This window comes from Parambassis ranga, chromosome 20 (genome assembly GCF_900634625.1).
Source record: "Parambassis ranga chromosome 20, fParRan2.1, whole genome shotgun sequence".
NCBI lineage: Eukaryota > Metazoa > Chordata > Actinopteri > Ambassidae > Parambassis > Parambassis ranga.
This window is the reverse complement of record NC_041040.1, coordinates 18,608,049-18,633,961: the sequence shown is the minus strand read 5'-3', so window position 1 is coordinate 18,633,961 and position 25,913 is coordinate 18,608,049. Positions and strand designations below refer to the sequence as shown.

Sequence of the window (25,913 nt, the reverse complement as noted above, 5' to 3'; positions counted from 1 at the left end):
TGGGGGGGAAACAGGTCTATTTTTTCCATCTGCATGTCAGCATCTGTGTGATGTCTTAGAGAAACAGCTCACTGCTGGCAAGAGGTTATCAGTGTGTAATGTTTTATTCCAGTGCTGTAATAGCATTAAGCAGGAGGCATGTGGTAAACTTGAAATGAACCCAGGAACCTCTTGGATTAGTCGTTTAATGGCTCAGAACCATACAGTAAGTTGGCAGCCGGATCCACATTACAGAAGACTGTAAACGTCTTATTAGTCCAAAACAAACCGAAGTGCATACATAAAGGAAAATCGGGTTGATGCCAGGATCTTTGATGGTGCTTACAATGCTCTTTACAGATGTCTTTCTCTTTTTGAATGTCTTAAATTCATAATATTTGTTTTAAATAGTGCTAGAGTCATAAATTATAGTTTAATTTAGTTTTTGTCCCAGAGAGGCTAGCCAATCCAGCTAAAGTAGGATTGAATCCAGATAGCCCTTAAGCTGGATACATTCAGATGTATTTTCACACACGCATGTCTGTGCTCAATCCAGTTTAACCCGGCTTGTTTGTTGTCCTCCAAACCGCTAGGTGGCGCCTCATAAAATACAGAGTCCATTCAGCGTAGAACCACCTCCAAGAGGTGGATTGAAATCAATCCGGACATATCCAGATTCATGTTGTTCAGACTCAGAAAAAAACATCCGGATATATCCAGATACGGCATGAATCCTGCTCTAGCCGGATTGATTTCCCCAGTGTGAACGAGGTCTTGATAGAAAAGATAGCTCACAATCTTAGGTAGCATCAAAGATGTCGTTCCATTAATTATACATCAGTAAAGCATCTTGCTGCAGTTGTCTGCTAAATGTTATTGTTTGAAAGAGGGAAAATCTCCCACCAGGGATTTAACTGCTGAAAGCTTATGTTTCAAATTTCTATATTCAACAAATGTTTTGTGTTAAAATCATTGCAAAATCAGTTGACACATGGATCATTAAAACCGATCATCTGCAAATAATTGTATCTGTATACCATCTGGTGTCTGTGTAAATACCAAAGCTACCTCTCTGTTGCTTTCTTAGCTCCGAGCTATGCTAGGTTATCTGAGCCACAGAAAGTGTCAGCGACACTGTGACCATTTAGAGAAGAGTTCTACAGCAGGCATGCAAACACAGTGTTTGTGTTAATCATTCATTAAACAGGGAGACAACCTTTATGGAATTTAGCTTAAATAAACATTGACATCTATATCGACTCGTCTCCAGCATCAAAGCCACTAATATCCATCAAGCATGAAAACAAGGCCTCACTAATGACTGGAAATGTCAGATAAGGTCAGTGAAAGTTAATGGTCAATGCCGTACTGATGAGCTTCTCAAAGGAAATCCTTCAGTTCAGGGGCTTTCCAGTGTTACCATGGCACTAATGACTACAAATATACTTTGACCTCAGAGAAATGTTTGTGTGTGTGTGTGTGATGGAGAAAATTACACATTAAACATGACTTGTGTCCAAACTGCTGACTTGCCAAAGAAGGTTTTTTAGGCCACAGATTGTGTGTGAACTTGTATATTATTTGATTGTTTGTGTGCACTGCTTTGTCCTACCCACACCCAGCTGAATCAGTGGGTTTTCCCTGAGTGGGTGAAGCAATAGTTTGGGGGTTTGCAGATGTGAAGCGCTGTCCTTTGCTGCGAGGTCAGAACAAATCTTTTCTGGGTCAATTAAATATGAAAGATCAGCTTATGAGGAAAGTTTCTAAAGGCAACGATAAAAGGAAATGTTCAAAGACAACACAACAAAGACTCACACATATGTATGTCCCATCCCCATATGCTTTTTTTTCCCACAACACTGACCTTTAAAGTGGAATTTATGATCTAACATGAGGTCAAATTTTCCTTAAACTCAATTTATGGATTATAATAACAGAAGGAAATGGTAAACAAATAAGACAGAGGCTTGGTTTTATTTTCAGGGAGGAGCAGAAGGAAACAGGAGGTCCTCTGAAACATTCAGTTATGGTCTTAGGTCATTCTTTTCTAATTATTTCTGCTGTTTTAAAGATCACAAGCATGCTAACAGTTGCTAATTAGCGCAAATCCCAAAGAGTTAAGAAGGCAGCATTAACTTCATCAAACCCAACTACACAGCACTCCACCTCATGGTTGCATCACCTCAGACAGTCAGTCAAGTCTAGCATAGCAAAGCTCAGACTGCATTACAAGAAAATGCCAATTCTGGACTACAGCCATGGCGTGACAGTTTTTATTATGGATCCACTTTTTAATCGGAGTCCTAACGTCATCCTCAGAGCTCTGTGCATGTGTTTTTAGTTGCCACGTAACTTCCAGCTGTCAAAACAGCAGCTGAAGCATGCTAAGCATGAAGATTATGAGTTAATTCAGGATGAAATATGTATCGTGGGGGAAAAATACAACAACAGAACAGGAAAGAGTGTTGTGCCATAATCATAGTTATAAGGACCTCACAGCAGGCTGACATGCTGCTGTCGCCTTGCTCTGGATCATGGAAAATGTGAAGCCAGCTGAATTCTGAGCCACACGATAAGAGCCTCATGTGGGAAATGACAGCTGGCCATGCTGTGTGATGCAGAGGAGACCAATTCTTATAAGCACAGAGACAACAATTCCTCCTGAAAGTTATTTAAATGCCAGTTCCTGCAGAAACAGCAGTCTGTAATACACTAAGATGTTTCTGGAAATTCAACTATTTACGTTTGGAAGGATTCCAGGGTCTGGCTGTGGTTTGAATTATGTTTACAGAGAAAGAAAACATATTTATTTAAAGATCTGGATTAATACTTGAGATGCACTGGTGTACCCACAGTGAAAGAGCTCGATTCAGGCTGGCAGCTTAAATGGAAGCAGACAAGCAGTTTGCTGGCAGACAGAGAAAGAGGAGGAGGAGGGGGTCTCAGTGTTCTTGGGTGGCATTCAATACTCTGCTAACAGTTACATTTGATACACTGACTGCCTGCAATGCAGACTTCACAGCACACTGAAGCAGTTTAAATGGAGAAACAGACACAAGGGCTTCCATCAAAACAAGAAATGGAGTGAGAACAGAATCAGTATGTGAATAAAAGAAAGGTTGTCAAAACTCTCATATTCATCTTTGTACACTGTGTAACCTAAATCTCTATTTGATGCTTACAAATGAGTGAGTGAAATGAGTAGAGAGGCTGGTTAGCCAAGATGCAACAATCCTGTGAAACAGTGCTTATTTCCTGTCTTCAGAGTTGACACTGTCAAAACCTTTTTTGCAAATTAAGGCTGTTCCATACTCCATGAGAACAGAGACCAGAGAACTCGCTCCACGGGTGGTAAGAGTAAAAAAAAAAGTTTGTTTCGGCATGGAGGTACCATACTCCATACTCCATACTCCACGAGACGTGTGTGTGCAGAACTCCTCATACGGCCTCCTATGTAGCGCACGTCACACACAAAAGGTTGACCATGCAATTGTTTTGCAAATTGTGTGCACAGTCGTGGTTACCTGGCCTAACGAGCTGATAATGTTCAGGAAAGAGGACGTACAGCATGACAATAGAAGATCAGAGCAGCTGACTGTAGCAGACCTCTGGTCTGTGTCAGTTTAATTCTGTGAACGTGTGGATGGCTGTCTGCAATAACACATCCCGTCTCCTGGTGTTTAATGTGCGCGAGCCACTGTAACACTGTGATCAATACAGGGATTATTTTTTATCGCCACCTTGTGGACAGACAAGGTGGCGATAAACTCAAACTCACACTTTAGAGTGACTAACTGACCTAACAACTACGTATTTAGAATGTTGGAGGAAGCCGGAGCACCTGAAGAAAACACTGTGAGGCGACAGAGCAGTGCGACACTGTGAGTGCAGTGTGCACGGCTCACTGGAAGTGCAACGCTGTGCAGTAGCTGGCACTGGAAGTGCAGTGCAGAGCAGTGCAGTGCATGTGCACCACCGCCCACCAAAATGTATATTCACCGGAAAACTCTAATGATTGTGTCAGAGTGTTTAAAGATCTGGTGACAAATGATTCAAATATTTAGTTAAGCATTTTGTTGCAACTCCTAGCAAACATCAGAGGTAGTAACAGCACCAAATGACCAATGTGTAGAAAGGTGAGCAGACATGTACTTCCTGGTTGTGCACACTGAACGCAGAATCACTGGCTTTGTTTTAAGTTTGTGAACAAGCAAAGGCATTTGGCTTTGAAGGGGCTCATAATGCAGTCTCTGTGTGAGCTGCTAATAACACACAGTTGAATCCCATCAGGGTAATGACCCAGACGGGACACATGAGGAGAGAAGTTGAGGTAAAGTGAAATAGCAACAGTGATGAGTAAAGAGAATTTCTACATAGTAAGAAGTCACAGTCAGGACTGCTAGATTCAGATTGCTCACAAGACCAGAATGAGCAGGATCGTATGTACCCCAAACACGCAGAGTTCACGGAGGTAAAACAATAACATTTGAGCAATTTTTGTTGTAAAGTGTAAGTCATTATCTTTATGGATTGTTTAGGATCCAGCCAGCTCTAGGAAACCTCCATCCATCCATCATCTGAACCCGCTTCCTCCTGCAGTGCAGGGTCACAGGGGGCTGGAGCCTATCCCAGCCATCTATAGGTGAGAGGCGGGGTACAGCCTGGACAGGTCACTCTAGGAAACATGAAGAGAATATAAAACAAAAGTGAGGTCAGTACTTTCAAAATGAATCAAGAAAGAAATGAAAAGTGGAAACCTTACATGGATCAGGATGTTGATATTACTCTGACTTCTGGTACATTAGATGCACAAATGTGCAAATTCATTCACATTGTTTTGAACTTTAACAAAGCTAGATACTATTTCCTCACTTAACATCATCATGTCTCCTTTGTACCAACAGAGGGAGCCACATTCCTGGATATCGCCTCTGAATGAACACACAGCTGTTAACGGCAGAATCTGTGAGCCTTGATGGATCATTTGGAAAAAACACAGCAGAGGTAGTTTAAATTCCGCTCTGAGGTGTGACTGAACACAACCACCATCTAACTGTTCCCTCCCAATGCCAGCCAGTAATCGTCCTGCACCATCTGTAAACACTGCTCACTGCACTACTTCTGTTCACAAGCTGTGAGAGATGCAGCATCTGGGTGATGCTGCTCTGTATCAGCTATTCTCCCATGTCCTACACATGCTTGTAAATCTCTCCCCCCCTCCTTCTCCCAAACGCCATTGCCTGATGAAGAAAACAACATGTGCATGAGTCACAGTCTGGAGAGAAGGGATTCAGTAGCAAAGACAGAGAGGGATAAAAGCAGGGAAAGGGTTGATGGAGTGCACTTGTATCTATGAGGCAGATTCATCATCTGATGAAAAAGGAAGAAAGGGAGGGATGAGAGCAGAGGAGTAGAAATGAGGGGCAATGACTCACACCGTGGAGGGAACAGACCAAGAAAACTTTTTATGCAGTACTGAAGCCACAGGACAAGTTTTGTGTTGTGTTTCTAAATGTGAAACTGCACCTCCCTCTACTGGTTGAGCACACGTGTCCACAAACAGGCATGCACGCACATTCTTCTACAGTGTTCTGATCCAGATACTAGGAAGTGACACCATGAAGAATACAATGTACACCTAAAGACAAGAAGTTAAAAGGGAAAAAATGGGGCACATGTTACAAGAGTAATAGCATTGTAGTAAACATTAGGGCTGCAACTAATGACTGTTTCAGTAGTCGACTAGTCATCGACTACCTTAATGCCTAGTCGACTAACAGTCGACTCCTTTGGACCGCTGATTTGTCGTTGCTTCGTTGGCCTCCATGCTGCTGCTTTCATTGTATAAAGCTGAAGATCTTGAGCCAAAACCCAAGGTTCGTGCTTTAAAAACTGTGTGCACGCTCATCCCCACGGCTACTCGAAGCACATTACCGCCACAACCACCTCAGACAGCTCCCCCTGGTTTCAAACCCAGGTGATCTTGTACCCAAAGTGCCAATCGTCCCACTACACCAGGAGGCAGAGAATCAGTCCTCGCTGCAATTACACTTGCATATATATATATTGTATATATATCATATCAGTAAATATGCTGCTGTTATTTTGTGACTTTGTCATCTCATGCAAGACTAAATCTGGAATTTATGCACAACAACTTTTGTTGATTAATTACACTCCACCTTGTGGATGGCAGTGGTAAAAAGCCTTTTCACTCTCATGCATGACAGCATTACCTGTAAAATACCAGAAATGTGCCCTCAGGACATTATAAATGTGAAACTGTAATGTGTAATGCCAACTTTCTCCACATGATGGAGCTACAAATCTGTGATATCACAGGCTGCTGATGAAATGAAATCAACACGAATAGATGATGTAAATGTATGAAAAAAAAACTGAATTCTAGAGTTGTAAAGAAACTTGAAAGAACTTCTTAACATACTGTAACAGTTTTATCTGCTTCATCTGTGCTGTGCCTGTTTAAACAAATACTCATAAGACTTGATTAGACTTTATTACTGCTGAGTGTGTGCGTGGGTGTGAAGAAGTGAGACCCTTTCCCTGTTTGTCCTGTTTCAAGCCCACACTTGCACTGAGCCACACACACGGTAAGGCATTTATTGGGTAACCCAGTGTGATACTATGAGGTCACATGAGATCATTTTCAATCTCTTTGCTGCTACGTCATTGGTCGGTCCCCACCTGCAGTTTGTGCCAGCATACGATTAGCTTTTATGCATGGACTGTCTTAGTGCAGTTAGCATAAGGTGGCCAAAGATTAGTGTTAAGCAGTTTGTGAACACGGTGTTTGGACTGGAACAGACTGGAGTTTACCATTGCTAAGGGACAAAGGACTTTGAGATGATTTCATTCAATTTCAAGTGTTTAAATCCTAAATATTAAAAAAAGATACAATTTTTTTCATATATATATATATATATATATATATATATATATATATATATATATATATATATATATATATATCAGGTCTGATAACCTGGTCTTAATGCTATGATAAGCCAACAATGGCTTGTAGCTTCAACAGATACATTTCTGTATACTCAAACTGACAGGCTACTCCTTTAATAAAAACAGAAGCTATATTTAGATTTATTAAAAAAACTAATCATGGAAAACAATATCTTTGAAACTCAATATCCAGCTAGGTGACCTGACATTTTATGTGTCACAGGAAGTGTGCTCAGCTGTACTGCGTGGGTCACGCTGACTGCGTTGCTCAAACTATTGAGATGTAGAACAAAGATGAGGGGCTAGATGGAGGCTCCACTGGAGAGGCTCTACAGCACTGAATAGGAAGTTGGATGAATAGGATTTGGAGGGGTGACAAATCGAACGGGGGATTAGGTGTGTGTGTTTGTGTGTGTGTGTGTTTGTGTGTGTGTGTGTGTTTGTGTGTGCGCACGAGCTACACCAGCTGGCTGAGTCCTCCTTCCCATTAACCGAGGAGGCTTGTGTGAATGTCTGAGTGTGTGTGTGTGTGTACTGAGCCCACTGTGGATGATCCCCTATGAGCATATGTACATTTCAGAAGTTACAGGCCACAAAAGCAAGCTCTAAATGCACATTCAAATTCTAAATATGTCTTTATTTTATATTGGTGCATATGTGCTAGTGATTGCTATATTCCCTCAAGATGCAGAGGGAAATAAAAAACACTGAGTGGGTGCTGTGGTGGCTGCAGGCTATGGAACATGCATGTTGTTTAGGCTCCGCTGCCAAATGACGTGGGTGGAAGTGAGTAAAGACAACTTTCTTTCTCCACAAATAGATTTACACCCGTTTTTAGCATTTGGGTTGTGAAATGCGAACAAAGGTCATCATCATGCCTCTCTCTCTCCCTCTTGTTGTCAACCCTCATCTGAAGAGCATGTTTTATCGCAGCAGGCATTCTGACATGTCATCGCAGGAGAAGCACGCGTAACTGATACCATGAATAAAAGGCTGGCTGGTATCTGTGACAGGTGTGAATCAGCTTTAGGGTTGTTGTGATTGGGCTTTAATTGACAGGGAGGAGACGCTTTAAAGCAATAAATTGGCTCACTTTAGTGGATAATTATTTATTACAAATCTAAATGTACTTGGAATTTTGTGATACACTTAGCAGACAGTCACCCCAGAGGCCGGACACAGTGCTCTGAGAAGGTGTCGCTGTCATCAGTTACTAATGTTGCAGTTTTTGCGATTTGTGCGTTAAGCTAGGACGTGTTAAAACTAATGCACTCTCATTAAAGTTATCTTGTTTTAAAAGGACAAGGTCGTAAGAGACGCTTGTGTTTGCTACTGCGCTACATGACCGAGGCTAAAGAAAAACATCTACAACAACTGAATATTTGCAGGTCTGACTGGGTACAAAAATAGGTTTTACATCATTTTCTAGCTGTCCCCTATTTATATTGACAGACATCTGTCATTGTGATCTGAACACACACAGAATCCCAGCAGCTACTCCTCAAAAAGCACCTTTGTTGCAGCTGCCCCTGGAGACAACGTTACACATCGTGTATTCTTTGACCAGCAGTGGGTTTCACTAATGCATCCAAATCAACAAGGCAATTATCTCTGCTATAATTATCTTTGACAGGCAGCACGTAAAGACTCCGCTCATCATTGACTGACCGTTGACTAGCAGCATTTGCCCTTGGAGCAAATTGCTTTTCAAAAATTCCTCTTCTGTTTTCTCACCATTGATCTTCAAGGACAACAGAAGAGTCAATACGATCATTTAAGTTTTAGCCCCTGCTGGTTCACACACTGAGGTATGAAAAGAGCTTCATAATAACCATAATAACAAATCTTTTTTTTTTGGTTTAGTGGGCCTTTTTTTGGTTAAAAATGTAGCTATAGTGTCAATTAATGAGTTAAATATGCTTCTTTTTCTTTTAGTCCTCAAAACAAAACCATAGGCTCACATATACACAATGAACAGGAAGTGTGTCTGCTGCAGGTGAGCTGGGGACGTCAGCATGTCCAGCTACCGAGCATCATTTTATCAGGTACTTGTGCTTTGATTGTGCTACGATTCCAGGGTAGCAAGCTAGGATGATGCTAGCTAAATCACAGACCCTGTGAGAGTAGAACTGTATGTGAAAATTCTGTTTGGTGGTTATCTGCCACATATCTCACCTCAATTCCCCCAAAATAAGGTTGTTTAAAAGCCAAACCAGCTAATGATTATTATTATGACACAAAATGGACTTGAACAGCAAATGTTGGAGGTTGGTGCCTGTTCAGGCCAATGGCAATGACCAGTCAGAGCTGACAGGGCTCCTTAGCCTCTCATTTTTACATGCAACACATAAAATTAGCACTCTGTCAGCTGTTTCTTAGGAAACGTAAGTACACTATATTTTTATATTTACAAGCCTAGCTGGAAGTGTTAAAAATGTTTTATATTAAATAACTCATGGAGATATGTTTTCTTAATTAGATATCTAAATCCAATATAATGCTGCCAAAAATCTGCAGCTGCCACTGAGAAAAAGTGACATTATTTTTAAATCTGTTAAGGTGCCGTGTTAATGAGTATGCAGGGCTCGTACTCTGCAATGTTTCAGTGAACATCAGTCAGTTGGTTTTGGCAGCTTATTGGTCAGAGCATTTTGTAAATGAGATTTCACAGGAAGTACCTGTCACTTTTTTTCCTTATGTAGACATTAAAAGACCTTCTTTGTGATGCAACACACACACACACAGAGTTATGCGTATGCACACACACACACACAAGCAGCCATCCCTCCTCCCTGAATTCCCCCTGCACTGGCCAAAGAGGCGTTCTGTTGCCGGGTAATGAAGAGGAGGGAGGCAGCGAGGCAGGTGCTGCTGCTGGGGAACAGTGGGCCACTTGTGGTTCCTTTGAGTGTCTCTCCACACTCGCCCATCTCTCTCTGTGCACACCCCCACCCACCTGCCCACCCCCACACACAGGCACCCTGAACATTCACTTCATCTCATACGCATACAGGTGCCCTCCAATCTCCATTAAAATCGCATTTTCATTCCTGGACCCATGTCACATTTGAAGATGTGCAGAACTTGTGTCTCGTCTGTGTTTGCGTGCCGATTTCACGCCCATCGACCACACGAAATGCAACACAAAAACAGAGAGAAGGGAAAAAACAAAGGTTCCGCAGCAGACCAGCTTTTTATCGTAGCTGAATTGATTTTTGTCAGCATCAATGTGACCAACACCTGCCCTGCAAAGAGTCTTTCACCACCGTGACAGGGCTCTCCGGGGTAATGGGCTCTGAAAGAGGGGTTGAACCATTAGGAGGTGATCAAACTCCCATTTAGGCTCATTTCTCTGTGCTGTGTCACACCACAGGCGGCTGGCAAAAACAAAACCACACCACTATCCAAATACCTAAAAATCAAAGCCAGCGCTTATTTCTGTTTTAGCAGGATATGCAATTAGGCCCATCCCACTCTTCACAAGCGTTTCCTTGATTGTGTTTTCACATGTTCAACACTTGAGATCACATCAGAGCAATCTGAAGGTCGTTGTTGAACGAAGATAAATTAGGAATACGGGCTGACATACAGAAAGAACACGTAGCTGAATCAAATGCCCTCTCATCTCCAGCGACCAATCTATTCCTCATTCTCTTCTCATTGTTGACACACTGTCATTGCAAGGCCTTGCTGCCTAGCAACAAAAATCCTTGCAGGCGTTTTTCCAATCTCCTGTCAGGGAGAAGCACCGCCCCTCCCCGTCCCTGAAGGAATGATTGAAAGGTCACTCCACTCGTCGCCTTGTCTGACAGAGCAAAGATTGTCTTTTCTGAAAACAATGAAGAGTGTGTGTGTGTTTGTGTGCAGGAGACACTTGGACAGTGTAGGTGCAAAACACTCAGTGATGAGTGGGCAGAGCAGCAGAGCAGCGGCATTTTTTTTTCTACACAGACCCACTGATGGTAATGGTAAAGGGGAGGTTTTGCTACCAGATCAATAACGGCACACTCACCTCATCACAGGCTGAATGTGACCCCCATTGGATTGCTCCATTGTTGTTCTCCGATAGGTCAGGGTCCCTGTGGAGCAGTATTAACAGAGCTCTGTTTTTTCTGCTACAAACTGGGTCATGGTATTGCATTTCTGGCATCTTTGGTATCAAATAGGAAACATTTTACTCCCCTGCTTCATCCTGAAATACAGGAGCAAGCTTTAGTGGAAAACAATTTGGCTATCAAAGTATAGTTAATACTTTATAAGTAAGTGCTAATAGAATGTATCTTTCTGTAAAATACACACAAGGGGGTGGCAACACACAGCATTAATGCAACATCAATGGATGGATTATGTTAGCAGACAGTAGCTAACTAAGGAGCCAGTGGAACATGATGAAAACACAGCACACAGCTTGACACGTTCACTCTTCATCCACATTCCAAACAAACAAACAAAAACTTGTTTAAAGATCTTGTAACAACAGTAAGAGCTCTCACTCCAATGATAATTACCACAACTACATACATACAGAAACATGCAATGATGCAAGTGACCAGGAGAGAGTGAGACATCTGTGTAATAAAAGATCTTTGGAGCACCGCCTTCTACCTCTGCTTCTGTGCACAACACCCTCTCAGCAAGCACGGGCACTTGCAGCTGCAGGGGGTGCCAATTTGCCGATTCCTCACACAGTGAGGGTGGCTCCAAATTGTACAATGTACAAAAAAGGATGCAGTAAGCTGTTTGTACATTGCCATGTGGTTGTAAAAGAAACATTTCCTTTGAGTATGAGTTGAGTTTTATATTTTAGATGAAGCGAGGATCAACTTGGATCAAAAGGTGCATTTTGTAATCTGTTTAATCTAACCCACACCATTAACTGCTGTGTTTTCTATACAGCACAATGAGGTGAGTGTAGCTGGGGGTCATGGAAGGACAATGAGGATGTGGGGGAGGGTGACATGTTTATTAGGGCCCGAGCACCGAATGGTGCAAGAGCCCTATTGAAACCCTTAGGATTATTAGGGCCCGAGCACCGAATGGTGCAAGAGCCCTATTGAAACCCTTAGGATTATTATTTTTTTTTTTTTTTTTTTTTTTTTTTTTTTTTTTTTTTTTTTTTCCCCCTCCGAGATCGCATTTTTGGAGGCCTTAACATGCCCAAAAACTCACCAAACTTGGTAGAAAAATTCATTCGCCCGAAAAATTTTGAAATTTGCTGACTTTTGAAATGCACATATAAAAATGGCTCTATAGCGCCCCCAACGCGTAGCCCCTCTGGCCGGTTTGACACAGGATTATGAAAATTGGCACACATATGTATCACCTCAAGACGCACAAAAAAGTCTCTTGGACCCCCCCTCCAAACCCAACAGGAAGTCCGCCATTTGAAGGTTTGTGGCCATTTTTGGCGATGTGTGACCCTGCTGCCAAACTTTTCACGCCTCGCATACGTCATCGGATTGAGCTGAAATTCGCCGTGTCCACTCAGGACACCATAGGGAATAGACGCATTCCAAAACTCTTACAAAAGTCTGACGGTGTGGCCGGGGCGTGGCCTCAAAGTTTGACCATTTCTGAGGACACAGAAAGTCTCTATAACTTCTTCGTTTTCTGTCCGATCTGTACGAAATGTCACATGTATAATCAGAGTCTGACCCTAAACACATCTATACAACAATATTGAGGCTTTGACAGAGCGCCACCTACTGGCTACACAAAATGTTGTGTTTTCATAGGTTTTTCTGCCTGCCCCTGTGGCCTGTTTTGAGTAGGGTCACGAAAATTGGCACACATGTTTATCACCCCAAGACGCACAAAAAAGTCTCTTGGACCCCCCCTCCAAACCCAACAGGAAGTCCGCCATTTTGAAATGTCTGTTAATTTGTGGCGATTTGTGACCCTGCTACAAAACTTTTCACGCCTCGCATACTTCATCCAATCAAGCTGAAAATCACTGTGTCCACTCAGGACACGATACAGAATAGATGCATTCCAAAACTCTTACAAAAGTATTACGGTGTGGTGGGGGTGTGGCCTCAAAGTTGACCATTCGCCATTACAAAGGAACTCCCTGTATTTTTTGCCCTAACACGTAGCCCCGCTGGCCAGTTTGACACAGGATCATGAAAATTAGCACACATGTGTATCACCCCAAGACGCACAAAAAAGTCTCTTGGACCCCCGCTCCAAACCCAACAGGAAGTCCGCCATTTTGACTTTTGTGGCCATTTTTTGCCTATTTGTGACCCTGCTACAAAACTTTTCACGCCTCACATACTTCATGCAATTGAGCTGAAAATCACTGTGTCCACTCAGGACACCATAGGGAATAGACGCATTCCAAAACTCTTTCAAAAGTATTACCGTGTGGTGGGGGCGTGGCCTAAAATTTGACCATTCGCCATTACAAAGGAACTTGCTCTATTCTATGTAGTACTACCCATATACTTCATGCAATGTGGACAAAATCTTACACTACTGCTATGGACCCGAGTCTGAACAGATATATATGCTAATAGGATGATACGGTCATAGCGCCACCTACTGGTAGCAGGAAAGTTTGGTTGTAAACATGTGTTTGTTGTATATCTGTGGAAATGAGAGGAGGAGAGCATAGGACAGGAGAGTATAAGAGACGAGAGCATAGGAGAGAAGACTGCGATGACCCCGCGGATCGCCAGGTGCGCGAGGGCCCGCAATGCTGCTTGCAGCTTTAATTATTTTTTTTTTTTTCTTTCCCCCCCTTAGATCGCATTTTTGGGGGCCTTAACATGCCCAAAAACTCACCAAACTTGGTAGAAAAATTCATTCGCCCTAAAAATTTTGAAATTTGCTGACGTTTGAAACGCACATAGCAAAATGACTCTATAGCGCCCCCAACGTGTAGCCCCTCTGGCCAGTTTGACACAGGATTATGAAAATTGGCACACATATGTATCACCTCAACACGCACAAAAAAGTCTCTTGGACCCCCCCTCCAAACCCAACAGGAAGTCCGCCATTTGAAGGTTTGTGGCCATTTTTGGCGATGTGTGACCCTGCTGCCAAACTTTTCACGCCTCGCATACTTCATAGAATTGAGCTGAAAGTCACCGTGTCCACTCAGGACACCATAGGGAATAGACGCATTCCAAAACTCTTACAAAAGTCTGACGGTGTGGCCGGGGCGTGGCCTCAAAGTTTGACCATTTCAGAGGAAACAGGAAGTCGCTATAACTTCTTTGTTTTCTGTCCGATCTGTACCAAATGTCACATGTATGATCAGAGTCTGACCCTAAACACATCTATACAACAATATTGAGGCTTTGACAGAGCGCCACCTACTGGCTACACAAAATGTTGTGTTTTCATAGGTTTTTCTGCCTGCCCCCCTGGCCTGTTTTGAGTAGGGTCATGAAAATTGGTACACATGTTTATCACCCAAAGATGCACAAAAAAGTCTCTTGGACCCCCTCTCCAAACCCAACAGGAAGTCCGCCATTTTGACTTTTGTGGCCATTTTTTGCTTATTTGTGACCCTGCTACCAAACTTTTCACGCCTCGCACACTTAATCCAATTGAGCTGAAAATCACTGTGTCCACTCAGGACACCATAGGGAATACACGCATTCCAAAACTCTTTCAAAAGTATTACCATGTGGCGGGGGAGTGGCCTCAAACTTGACCATTCGCCATTACAAAGGAACTCGCTGTGTTTTCTGCAGTACTACCCATATACTTTATGCAATGTGGACAAAATCTTACAGTACTGCTATGGACCTGAGTCTGAACAGATATATATGCTAATAGGATGATACGGTCATAGCGCCACCTACTGGTAGCAGGAAAGTTTGGTTGTAAACGTGTTCGTTGTATATCTGTGGAAATGAGAGGAGGAGAGCATAGGACAGGAGAGTATAGGAGACGAGAGCATAGGAGAGAAGTCTGCAATGACCCCGCGGATCGCAAGGTGCGCGAGGGCCCGCAATGCTGCTTGCAGCTTTAATTAGGGCCCGAGCACCGAATGGTGCAAGAGCCCTATTGAAACCCTTAGGATTATTATTATTTTTTTTTTTTTTTTTTTTTTTTTTTTTTTTTTTTTTTTTTCCCCCTCCGAGATCGCATTTTTGGAGGCCTTAACATGCCCAAAAACTCACCAAACTTGGTAGAAAAATTCATTCGCCCGAAAAATTTTGAAATTTGCTGACTTTTGAAATGCACATATTAAAATGGCTCTATAGCGCCCCCAACGCGTAGCCCCTCTGGCCGGTTTGACACAGGATTATGAAAATTGGCACACATATGTATCACCTCAAGACGCACAAAAAAGTCTCTTGGACCCCCCCTCCAAACCCAACAGGAAGTCCGCCATTTGAAGGTTTGTGGCCATTTTTGGCCATGTGTGACCCTGCTGCCAAACTTTTCACGCCTCGCATACTTCAACGGATTGAGCTGAAATTCGCCGTGTCCACTCAGGACACCATAGGGAATAGACGCATTCCAAAACTCTTACAAAAGTCTGACGGTGTGGCCGGGGCGTGGCCTCAAAGTTTGACCATTTCTGAGGACACAGAAAGTCTCTATAACTTCTTCGTTTTCTGTCCGATCTGTACGAAATGTCACATGTATGATCAGAGTCTGACCCTAAACACATCTATACAACAATATTGAGGCTTTGAAAGAGCGCCACCTACTGGCTACACAAAATGTTGTGTTTTCATAGGTTTTTCTGCCTGCCCCTGTGGCCTGTTTTGAGTAGGGTCACGAAAATTGGCACACATGTGTATCACCCCAAGATGCACAAAAAAGTCTCTTGGACCCCCCCTCCAAACCCAACAGGAAGTCCGCGATTTTGAAATTTCTGTTAATTTTTGGCGATTTGTGACCCTGCTGCAAAACTTTTCACGCCTCGCATACTTCATCCAATCAGGCTGAAAATCAGTGTGTCCACTGAGGACACCATAGGGAATAGACGCATTCCAAAACTCTTACAAAAGTCTTACGGTGTGGTGGGGGCGTGGCCTCAAAGTTGACCATTCGCCATTACAAAAGAACGCCCTGTATTTTTTGCCCTAACGCGTAGCCCCTCTGGCCAGTTTGACACAGGATCATGAAAATTGGCACACATGTGTATCACCCCAAGACGCACAAAAAAGTCTCTTGGACCCCCCCTCCAAACCCAACAGGAAGTCCGCCATTTTGACTTTTGTGGCCATTTTTTGCCTATTTTTGACCCTGCTTCAAAACTTTTCACGCCTCACATACTTCATGCAATTGAGCTGAAATTCACTGTGTCCACTCAGGACACCACAGGGAATAGACACATTCCAAAACTCTTACAAAAGTCTTACGGTGTGGTGGGGGCGTGGCCTCAAAGTTGACCATTCGCCATTACAAAGGAACTCCCTGTATTTTTTGCCCTAATGTGTAGCCCCGCTGCCCAGTTTGACACAGGTTCATGAAAATTAGCACACATGTGTATCACCCCAAGACGCACAAAAAAGTCTCTTGGACCCCGCCTCCAAACCCAACAGGAAGTCCGCCATTTTGACTTTTGTGGCCATTTTTTGCCTATTTTTGCCCCTGCTTCAAAACTTTTCACGCCTCACATACTTCATGCAATTGAGCTGAAATTCACTGTGTCCACTCAGGACACCACAGGGAATAGACGCATTCCAAAACTCTTACAAAAGTCTTACGGTGTGGTGGGGGCGTGGCCTCAAAGTTGACCATTCGCCATTACAAAGGAACTCCCTGTATTTTTTGCCCTAATGTGTAGCCCCGCTGGCCAGTTTGACACAGGTTCATGAAAATTAGCACACATGTGTATCACCCCAAGACGCACAAAAAAGTCTCTTGGACCCCGCCTCCAAACTCAACAGGAAGTCTGCCATTTTGACTTTTGTGGCAATTTTTTGCCTATTTTTGACACTGCTTCAAAACTTTTCACGCCTCACATACTTCATGCAATTGAGCTGAAATTCACTGTGTCTACTCAGGACACCATAGGGAATAGATGCATTCCAAAACTCTTTCAAAAGTATTACCGTGTGGCGGGGGAGTGGCCTCAAAGTTGACCGTTCGCCATTACAAAGGAACTCGCTGTGTTTTATGCAGTACTACCCATATACTTTATGCAATGTGGACAAAATCTTACAGTACTGCTATGGACCCGAGTCTGAACAGATATATATGCTAATAGGATGATACGGTCATAGCGCCACCTACTGGTAGCAGGAAAGTTTGGTTGTAAACATGTGTTCGTTGTATCTCTGTGGAAATAAGAGGAGAGCATAGGACAGGAGAGTATAGGAGACAAGAGCATAGGAGAGAAGACTGCGATGACCCCGCGGATCGCAAGGTGCGCGAGGGCCCGCAATGCTGCTTGCAGCTTTAATTTTTAGGGCCCGAGCACCGAATGGTGCAAGAGCCCTATTGAAACCCTTAGGATTATTATTTTTTTTCTTTCCCCCCCTTTGATCGCATTTTTGGGGGCCTTAACATGCCCAAAAACTCACCAAACTTGGTAGAAAAATTCATTCGCCCGAAAAATTTTGAAATTTGCTGACGTTTGAAACGCACATAGGAAAATGACTCTATAGCGCCCCCAACGTGTAGCCCCTCTGGCCAGTTTGACACAGGATTGTGAAAATTGGCACACATATGTATCACCTCAAGACGCACAAAAAAGTCTCTTGGACCCCCCCTCCAAACCCAACAGGAAGTCCGCCATTTGAAGGTTTGTGGCCATTTTTGGCGATGTGTGACCCTGCTGCCAAACTTTTCACGCCTCGCATACTTCATAGAATTGAGCTGAAATTCGCCGTGTCCACTCAGGACACCATAGGGAATAGACGCATTCCAAAACTCTTACAAAAGTCTGACGGTGTGGCCGGGGCGTGGCCTCAAAGTTTGACCATTTCAGAGGAAACAGGAAGTCGCTATAACTTCTTTGTTTTCTGTCCGATCTGTACCAAATGTCACATGTATGATCAGAGTCTGACCCTAAACACATCTATACAACAATATTGAGGCTTTGACAGAGCGCCACCTACTGGCTACACAAAATGTTGTGTTTTCATAGGTTTTTCTGCCTGCCCCCCTGGCCTGTTTTGAGTAGGGTCATGAAAATTGGTACACATGTGTATCACCCCAAGATGCACAAAAAAGTCTCTTGGACCCCCCCTCCAAACCCAACAGGAAGTCCGCAATTTTGAAATTTCTGTTAATTTTTGGCGATTTGTGACCCTCCTACAAAACTTTTCACGCCTCGCATACTTCATCCAAATGAGCTAAAACTCACTGTGTCCACTCAGGACACCATAGGGAATAGACGCATTCCAAAACTCTTACAAAAGTCTGACGGTGTGGCGGGGGCGTGGCCTCAAAGTTGACCATTCGCCATTACAAATGAACTCACTGTATTTATTGCCCTAATGCGTAGCCCCGCTGGCCAGTTTGACACAGGATCATGAGAATTAGCACACATGTGTATCACCCCAAGACGCACAAAAAAGTCTCTTGGACCCCCCCTCCAAACCCAACAGGAAGTCCACCAGTTTGATTTTTTTTGTAATTTGTACCGTTTTCTGACCCTGCTATAAAACCTTTCATGCCTCGCATACTTCATGCAATTGAGCTGAAATTCACTGTGTCTACTCAGGACACCATAGAGAATAGATGCATTCCAAAACTCTTTCAAAAGTATTACCGTGTGGCGGGGGAGTGGCCTCAAAGTTGACCGTTCGCCATTACAAAGGAACTCGCTCTATTCTATGTAGTACTACCCATATACTTCATGCAATGTGGACAAAATCTTACAGTACTGCTATGGACCCGAGTCTAAACAGATATATATGCTAATGGGATGATACGGTCATAGCGCCACCTACTGGTAGCAGGAAAGTTTGGTTGTAAACATGTGTTTGTTGTATATCTGTGGAAATGAGAGGAGGAGAGCATAGGACAGGAGAGTATAAGAGACGAGAGCATAGGAGAGAAGACTGCGATGACCCCGCGGATCGCAAGGTGCGCGAGGGCCCGCAATGCTGCTTGCAGCTTTAATTCATCTTGTTCTACATTAGCTGAGTCTTGACTTTAGATTTTTTTCAACAACATGGGAGCTCAGATTTGAGTCAGTTGAGTTTGAGTTTGAGTCAAGACTTAGTTCATAGTGTCAAGTGAAATGCTTGTCCCAAATGATGTAATTTGATTTTGTCCTGTCCCAAATAACTGGAGACTTCCTCAGACACAATTAAGACTTGATTTCATCTGGTCACAAAGAACTGAACAGCTTCCTTGTCTCCAGTAACTTTGACTTAGTCTTGTCCAAAATAATGTAAACCGTCAATTTATCCTTGAGGGACTTGCGACTTATGGGTGCAGCTTCCGCAGTAATGCAGTCGCTGTACTGGTCTGTTGTGGTGAAGAATTTACTCGATTTACCGGTCAATCTACGTTCCTACCCTCACCTATGGTCATGAGCTCTGGGTAGTGACCGAAAGAATGAGATCGCTAATACAGGCGGCCGAAATGAGTTTCCTTCGAAGAGTGGCTGGGCGCTCCCTTAGAGATAGGGTGAGGAGCTCAGTCACCCGAGAGGAGCTCGGAGTAGAGCCGCTGCTCCTCCACATCGAGAGGAGCCAGCTGAGGTGGCTCGGGCATCTGGTTCGGATGCCTCCTGGGCGCCTCCCTGGGGAGGTGTTCCGGACATGTCCCACTGGGAGGAGACCCCGGGGAAGACCCAGGACGCGGTGGAGAGACTATGTCTCTCGGCTGGCCTGGGAACGCCTCGGGATTCCCCCAGAGGAGCTGGAGGAAGTGTCTGGTGAGAGGGAAGTCTGGGTGTCCCTGCTTAGACTGCTGCCCCCGCGACCCGGCCCCGGATAAGCAGTTTGAAGATGGATGGAAGATGGATGGACTTGCGACTTGTCTTTAATGATTTGAGACTGTTAAGTGTCTCAGATGGGATAAATTGACTTTGTCTGATCTCAAATGACCTGAAGCTTACTCAGACATACTTGAGAGTCGTTTTAAATGACTTGCACCTCTACCTAGTCTTGTCCTAAAGAACTTGGGACTTGGGACAAAAACGTATCTCCAATAATTTGAGAACACAGGCAGGACTAAGACTTGACTTAGTCCTGTCTTGTTTAAATCCAGACTTTAGTCTTATCTCAAATTATTTAAGTTTTACTTCATATATGACTGGAGACAATTGTCCTCGAATAATACAAGACTTAAAACCAACCAAGATTTTGACTCGTCTTGCCCTAAAGAATTTGAGACTTGGATTTCACATTCTCTTTTCTCAAATGACTTGAAACTTGTTCAGACAGACAACACTTGTGCTGTTCAGCTGTCAAAACATTATCTTTTCAATTTCCATTAGCAGAATGTTAACAGTTAAAAACTAGTATTTAAGCCACTTTCATCATTTCAGTGTTTTTCCTTCTATCTCAGTTTCCAGAATATGGTCGGATCAATGCAGTTCCACATTATTATCAAAGAACAGACACTGCTATAGGCGACCTCGAAAGCCAACTCCCCTGGATGCACAATGGATAAGAACTAACGAGGACATCTCTCATTAACATTCCCCCCATAGTCACCTTCAACAATGCTTTTGCTTTGCTGGAAGTGGCAGCACTCAGCAGGGAGATGGATTTCTCTGTTCTCGTGTCAGAATATTTTAATGTGTCATCAAAGTGGCAGCTCATTTCTGGCACAGCGAAACACTAAGCCCGAGCCAAACACTGGAACAAGAAGTCTGTCTCAGGGATAATATTAGCATACAGCCTCTGTGATTTGATATGAGAACGAATTCAGACAAGACTTTATTGACTCTGGGGCTGTCTGAATGGTGCAGTGATTGTGGACTTTTGTACTTCTGGCATATGAAAGAGATGGGAGCCGCACCAGCAATAGATACATGTAAAGTGTGTGTGTTTAAGGGTGGCTTCTCTAAGCACTGCAAGCAGCACTGTGACAAGTCTCTTAGCTTCATTTAAATCCAGCATGGCTTATCGGGCCCGTATTCCTTAGAGCTCATCTTACAATTCTACCTGTGCAGGGAAATTGCAAACTTAAAAATACTGCTGCCAAAAAAAGTAACAAAAAAAGAAAAGAGCTCAAGGAAAAATATACATAAAAGCCTGCATTTTAGTTTTTTCGCAATAAGCAAAAAAGTGCATAGATGCTAAGCTAACGCTGCATGTGCCAAAAGGGCATTAGACATTAGATGACTTCAACTTACGTAGCCACATGTAGCAAGCTGTTTTCATGTAATATGACCTTATATTGTAGTCTTTTTACAAAAAATATGAGGTCAAACGTGCAGAACTAGCAGGGGAAATTTGTGCTAGCTTTGGAACAGAGACCAAAGTTGGAACTGCAACTTTTTTTGCTGCAGATATTCGGTGCAAAATGAAAGTGCTTCCACAATTGCTACTAAAATGTCAGTTTATTTGATAAGTGTGTACTGTGCAACAAACTTACCTTAAAAATATTGTGTGGACAATGATGTAAAAGTACATTATTATTTATTAAATAATTTCTGCTGTGTAGTTGGAGGTAACTAACTCACTTTTTGACCCACCCTCACAGCCACTTGTAGAACTGCAGTTAGGAAGACATGTTGCGATGTTGTGATCACAACTATTAGTGATTATTAGAGCCCGGATAGCTCAGTCGGTAGAGCATCAGACTTTTAATCTGAGGGTCCAGGGTTCAAGTCCCTGTTCGGGCGAAAGCTTTTTGCTCAAGGACTGCGCCACACAGCTGTGCGGGGTCTTCCAACACATCTTCTCCCTGAGCCTGATGACTGTCCCTGCTCTGGTGAAGACAACATGCCTTGTTCCTGTGCCCAAGACCAAACATCCAAGCACACGCAGCGACTACAGACCAGTTGCCTCGACTTCACATGTGATGAAGTCTCTGGAGAGGCTGGTCCTGAAACACCTGCGTGCTGTTGTGGAACCATCGCTGGACCCCCTGCAGTTAGCTTACCAGCCCCGGATTTGGAGTGGAGGACGCCATCATCTACCACAGAGCCCACACCTACTTGGAGGAGGCAGGCAACACTGTTAGAATCATGTTCTTTGATTTTTCCAGTGCGTTTACAACTATGCAACCTGCCCTTTTGAGGAGGAAGCTCCTGGACATGCAGGTGGAGACCCCACTGGTCACCTGGATCACTAACTATCTCACAGGTTGACCACAATTTGTGAGGCTGAGGAACACCGTCTCGGACACGATAGTGAGCAGCACGGGGGCACCCCAGGGCACGGTACTGTCTCCATTCCTGTTCACATACATCAGGACTTCAGACACTGCTCACAGTCCTGCCACATGCAGAATTTCTCGGATGACTCTGCCATTGTGGGCTGTACCAGCAGAGGTCGGGAGGCGGAGTATATGAGTGTGGTGGACAGCTTTGTGGAGTGGTGCGGACAGAACCACCTGCAGCTGAATGTCACAAAGACAAAAGAGCTGGTGGTGGACTTCAGGAAGCACCAGACACTCCCAGACCCGGTCAGCATCAAGGGTACCAACGTGGACATTGTGGACAGCTATAAATACCTGGGTGTCCACATTGACCGCAAACTGGACTGGTCCACAAACGCAGAGGCAATATACAGGAAGGGACAGAGTCGCCTGTATCTACTGAGGAGACTCAAATCCTTTAACGTCTGCCAGACCATGCTGCAGAGGTTTTACCACTCGGTGGTCTCCAGCGTCATCTTCTACGCTGTAGTGTGCTGGGGCAGCAGGATGAAGACGGCCGACACCAACAGACTCAACAAGCTCATTAGGAAGGCTGGCTCGGTGCTGGGAGTGGAGCTGGAGTCTGTGGTGGAGGTGACGGAGAGGAGGATACTGAGGAAACTCCTCAGTATTCGTAACAACACGTCTCACCCCCTGCACGACACACTGCTGTCCTACAGGAGCACATTCAGTGGTAGACTGAGACTACCGAGGAGCAGCACAGAACGCCACAGGAGGTCCTTCCTGCCAGTGGCCATCAGACTGTATAACTCCTCCCCTTCCTGTAGGGAGAAGAGCTAGATAATCATGTCAGGCATCACTGTCATGTAAATCAGTCTATATTTGTATCCATGTATCATATATTGTGCTCATACTGCGTACTGTACTCTGATTTGGATTATAGTGACACTTATACTCTTATACTCTGTGCTTAACTGCATTTAATGTAACTTGATACCTCTGGCACAAGAATTTCCTTCGGGTTAATAAAGTTTTATCTTATCTTATCTTAATGCTTATTCAACCATTCCCTGTGAATTCTGCAGCTTTTCTCCAAATTTGACCAATCCCCATCAACTCCCACAAGCAGTTCAGCCCCACGTCAGCAAATGAACTTCCTTACTTTGTTGTTACGTTTAGGAAATGCAGCAAACATGGCATGTGTGATACAAATGTATCTCATTTGCCAACAAAAACTGCAAAAGAAAGCAGTATCCAAGCATTTTGCACAAAAGTGGATGGATATGTTTTTGCACAGAATGCACATGCAAAACAGAGGTGAGACATCCGGCATGACAGGTCACTGTGTCACAGGCTACTTGCAACCCAGTCAACTGCAAGTGCTGTAATGGGAACAAAGATAGCGTTAGTGATAGATGTGTCTTTCAAGAACGTAGACATATATGTGTCAAATGTTATTATGAATCATAATAAAAAGGTGAAATCACAACTATTTTTGCAACATTCTCTGGTCCCCACAGTTTTCTGACCACAAGCATCTAAAAGCAACACATTGAAAATGCTGCCACAAAATCAAGCATTTCAGGCTGCAACACTTTCAAAAAATAAGTGCTGGGAAGTATCCTTGGGAATACTATACTAGTATTGACAAGCGTCATATTCGTACTTAAATGTTAATCCACCTCAATGTTGGACGGAGTTAGCTAGCAGCTAATACCTAACTAGTTCAATGAGTATTCACCGTCATACACATGTACACAACCACACAATGAGACAAGCGATCAGGAGAAAGTCAGACATCTGCTGTAAAAGACAATGATGTGACTTGTTTTATCCACCAGATTGAATGTACCAATACCAATGTAACTGTATTCTAATTACTATCTCTTTAGACTGTAATGGCATACAGTTACTCATATTTTGTATTCTAGTTAACATTGGTACCTGTAATCCGTTACTCCCCTGACAGAAGTCAGAATGAAACCTTACTTGTGGTTAAGGGCCACCACAAGCAGGTTTTCAGTTTCTCTGAACCACTTTCTGAAAATGACACTTCACCATCTACCGGCTGGTGTGACTCATTTCTGTGCAGAGGGTCACAGATCTAATACAACACAACTGAAGTATGAGTGTCATTTCCTCACTCACTGATTATTTTGGAACGCTGGGGTCAATTTTCACAGAAGCCAACTGTCCATCACAACCGCCTGGACCGCAGCCTCCCGCCTCACACCTGTTGTCTGAGACTGCGAGGAGTCACGAAAAAGTGTGACAAGCTCAGCACGATCACCACTCTGACCACGATATCTGATCCAGTGGTGGCCAACAGCTGCGGCTTGTTTTCAGCACTGCCGCTCTTTTAGATCTGCTGTGACATGAATGCAGAAATGCACACAAGAGGCTGCAGACTCACAGCGCTGCAGTGCAAACTGAATAGAAAACAATCAAAACCATGAGCTTAAGTTGCAGCTATATTCCCCACAAGACACACGATTTATTTTTGCCACAAAGCTACTGTAAACACCCAGAAAAGTTGATGAGAAAAACAACTTCATTTCAGGTCTGCAGCACCAACACTTGCTGGCTGTAATGAGAAAATGTGCGCGCAGTGAACGCCCACCGTGCAGACTGTGGGGTGGGCCAGTGTCTTTTCTTCTACCACATACATGTGTGACTGAGTAATGCTGGCAGCGCTCCAGCTCTCTGAAATTGAAAAACTTGGGAGTAATTTGGCCTTTCTGATGAGAAAGTGATATCTGCACTGCTGACTTCATGTGGGGGATTTGTGTGGTTTTATTTTTCAAAATTGGATACAAAACTGACTGCAAGTGATGGCACCTGCTTAGCCTTGTGTTTATGACTTTATTAATAAAGTACAGACAGTACTCCCCTTCTGGTTTTTTATTTTTAATGTAATTTAAAAACTGCATATTGTGCCCAAATATACAGGGACAAACTGACCAATAAACAGTCAAATTGCACACACTGCAGTTTGCCACTTCACGCAGGCGCAGTGGTGGTGAATCTACTTTTAACTCTGCTTTAGTTGTATGAGACCTCTAAATTGCACAAACAGAATTTCGGTCAGAAATTCATCACCGTCCTGTCGAGGACACCACACAGCGAGAATGGAAGACTTATAGGTTTATGGAAGTGGCCCTTCAGCTTAGGAAGTAGCTAACTTTCTGCTAACATTTAACAAACACAATTATAACACGTTTTGGTCTACTTACCGGTGAGAGAGTCAAAAAACTGCAACTTCCAGCAGACCGAGCTGTCAACACAGCATACATCCAGAGCTTTACAGGAAGTTTGTCTACAAAAACAGCCTGACTGATGTCCAGAGGTCCGGGCTCAACTAGCGTGAACATCCTCCACCGGTTGGTCACCTTGAACTTGAAGAAGCCACCTGATTGGCTCACATCAGTGTCAGTCTGAACCTGTTGTGCAGCACGAGCTACGCTAAGCTACAGCTAGGTAGCTAAACGCAGCATTCTTGCTAATAGTATCAAAACAGTTACAGCTAAGCTAAGTGTGTTCTCACTGTAAGAAGCAGGCAAATAATATCAGCAAAACAAATATCAGAACTTACACGAGCTATGCATGTAAAACATGAACATTTGTTTACTAACACTTAATACACAGACATTCTTAATTTCACATTACTTACTACACACTACTCATTCTGTATGAAAGCAAGAAACCTCCACTTCCTCTGTGCTCCGGTTTTAGTTTCACATCCTCATGCACCACAT

The 25,913-nt window shown here is 43.6% G+C and overlaps 1 long non-coding RNA gene and 1 other non-coding gene across 2 annotated transcripts; one reads left to right on the top strand and one right to left on the bottom strand.

Moving 5' to 3' along the window:
* Positions 1 to 4,490: 4,490 nt before the first annotated feature.
* On the bottom strand, positions 4,491 to 25,456 carry LOC114453641 (uncharacterized). The gene is made up of 3 exons (XR_003672462.1): positions 25,392 to 25,456; positions 10,967 to 11,033; positions 4,491 to 4,654 (listed from the first exon to the last, which is right to left on the bottom strand). It is a non-coding gene; the product is annotated as an uncharacterized LOC114453641 (long non-coding RNA).
* Positions 21,607 to 21,679, top strand: trnak-uuu (transfer RNA lysine (anticodon UUU)). The gene has a single exon. It is a non-coding gene; the product is annotated as a tRNA-Lys (tRNA).
* Positions 25,457 to 25,913: the final 457 nt, after the last annotated feature.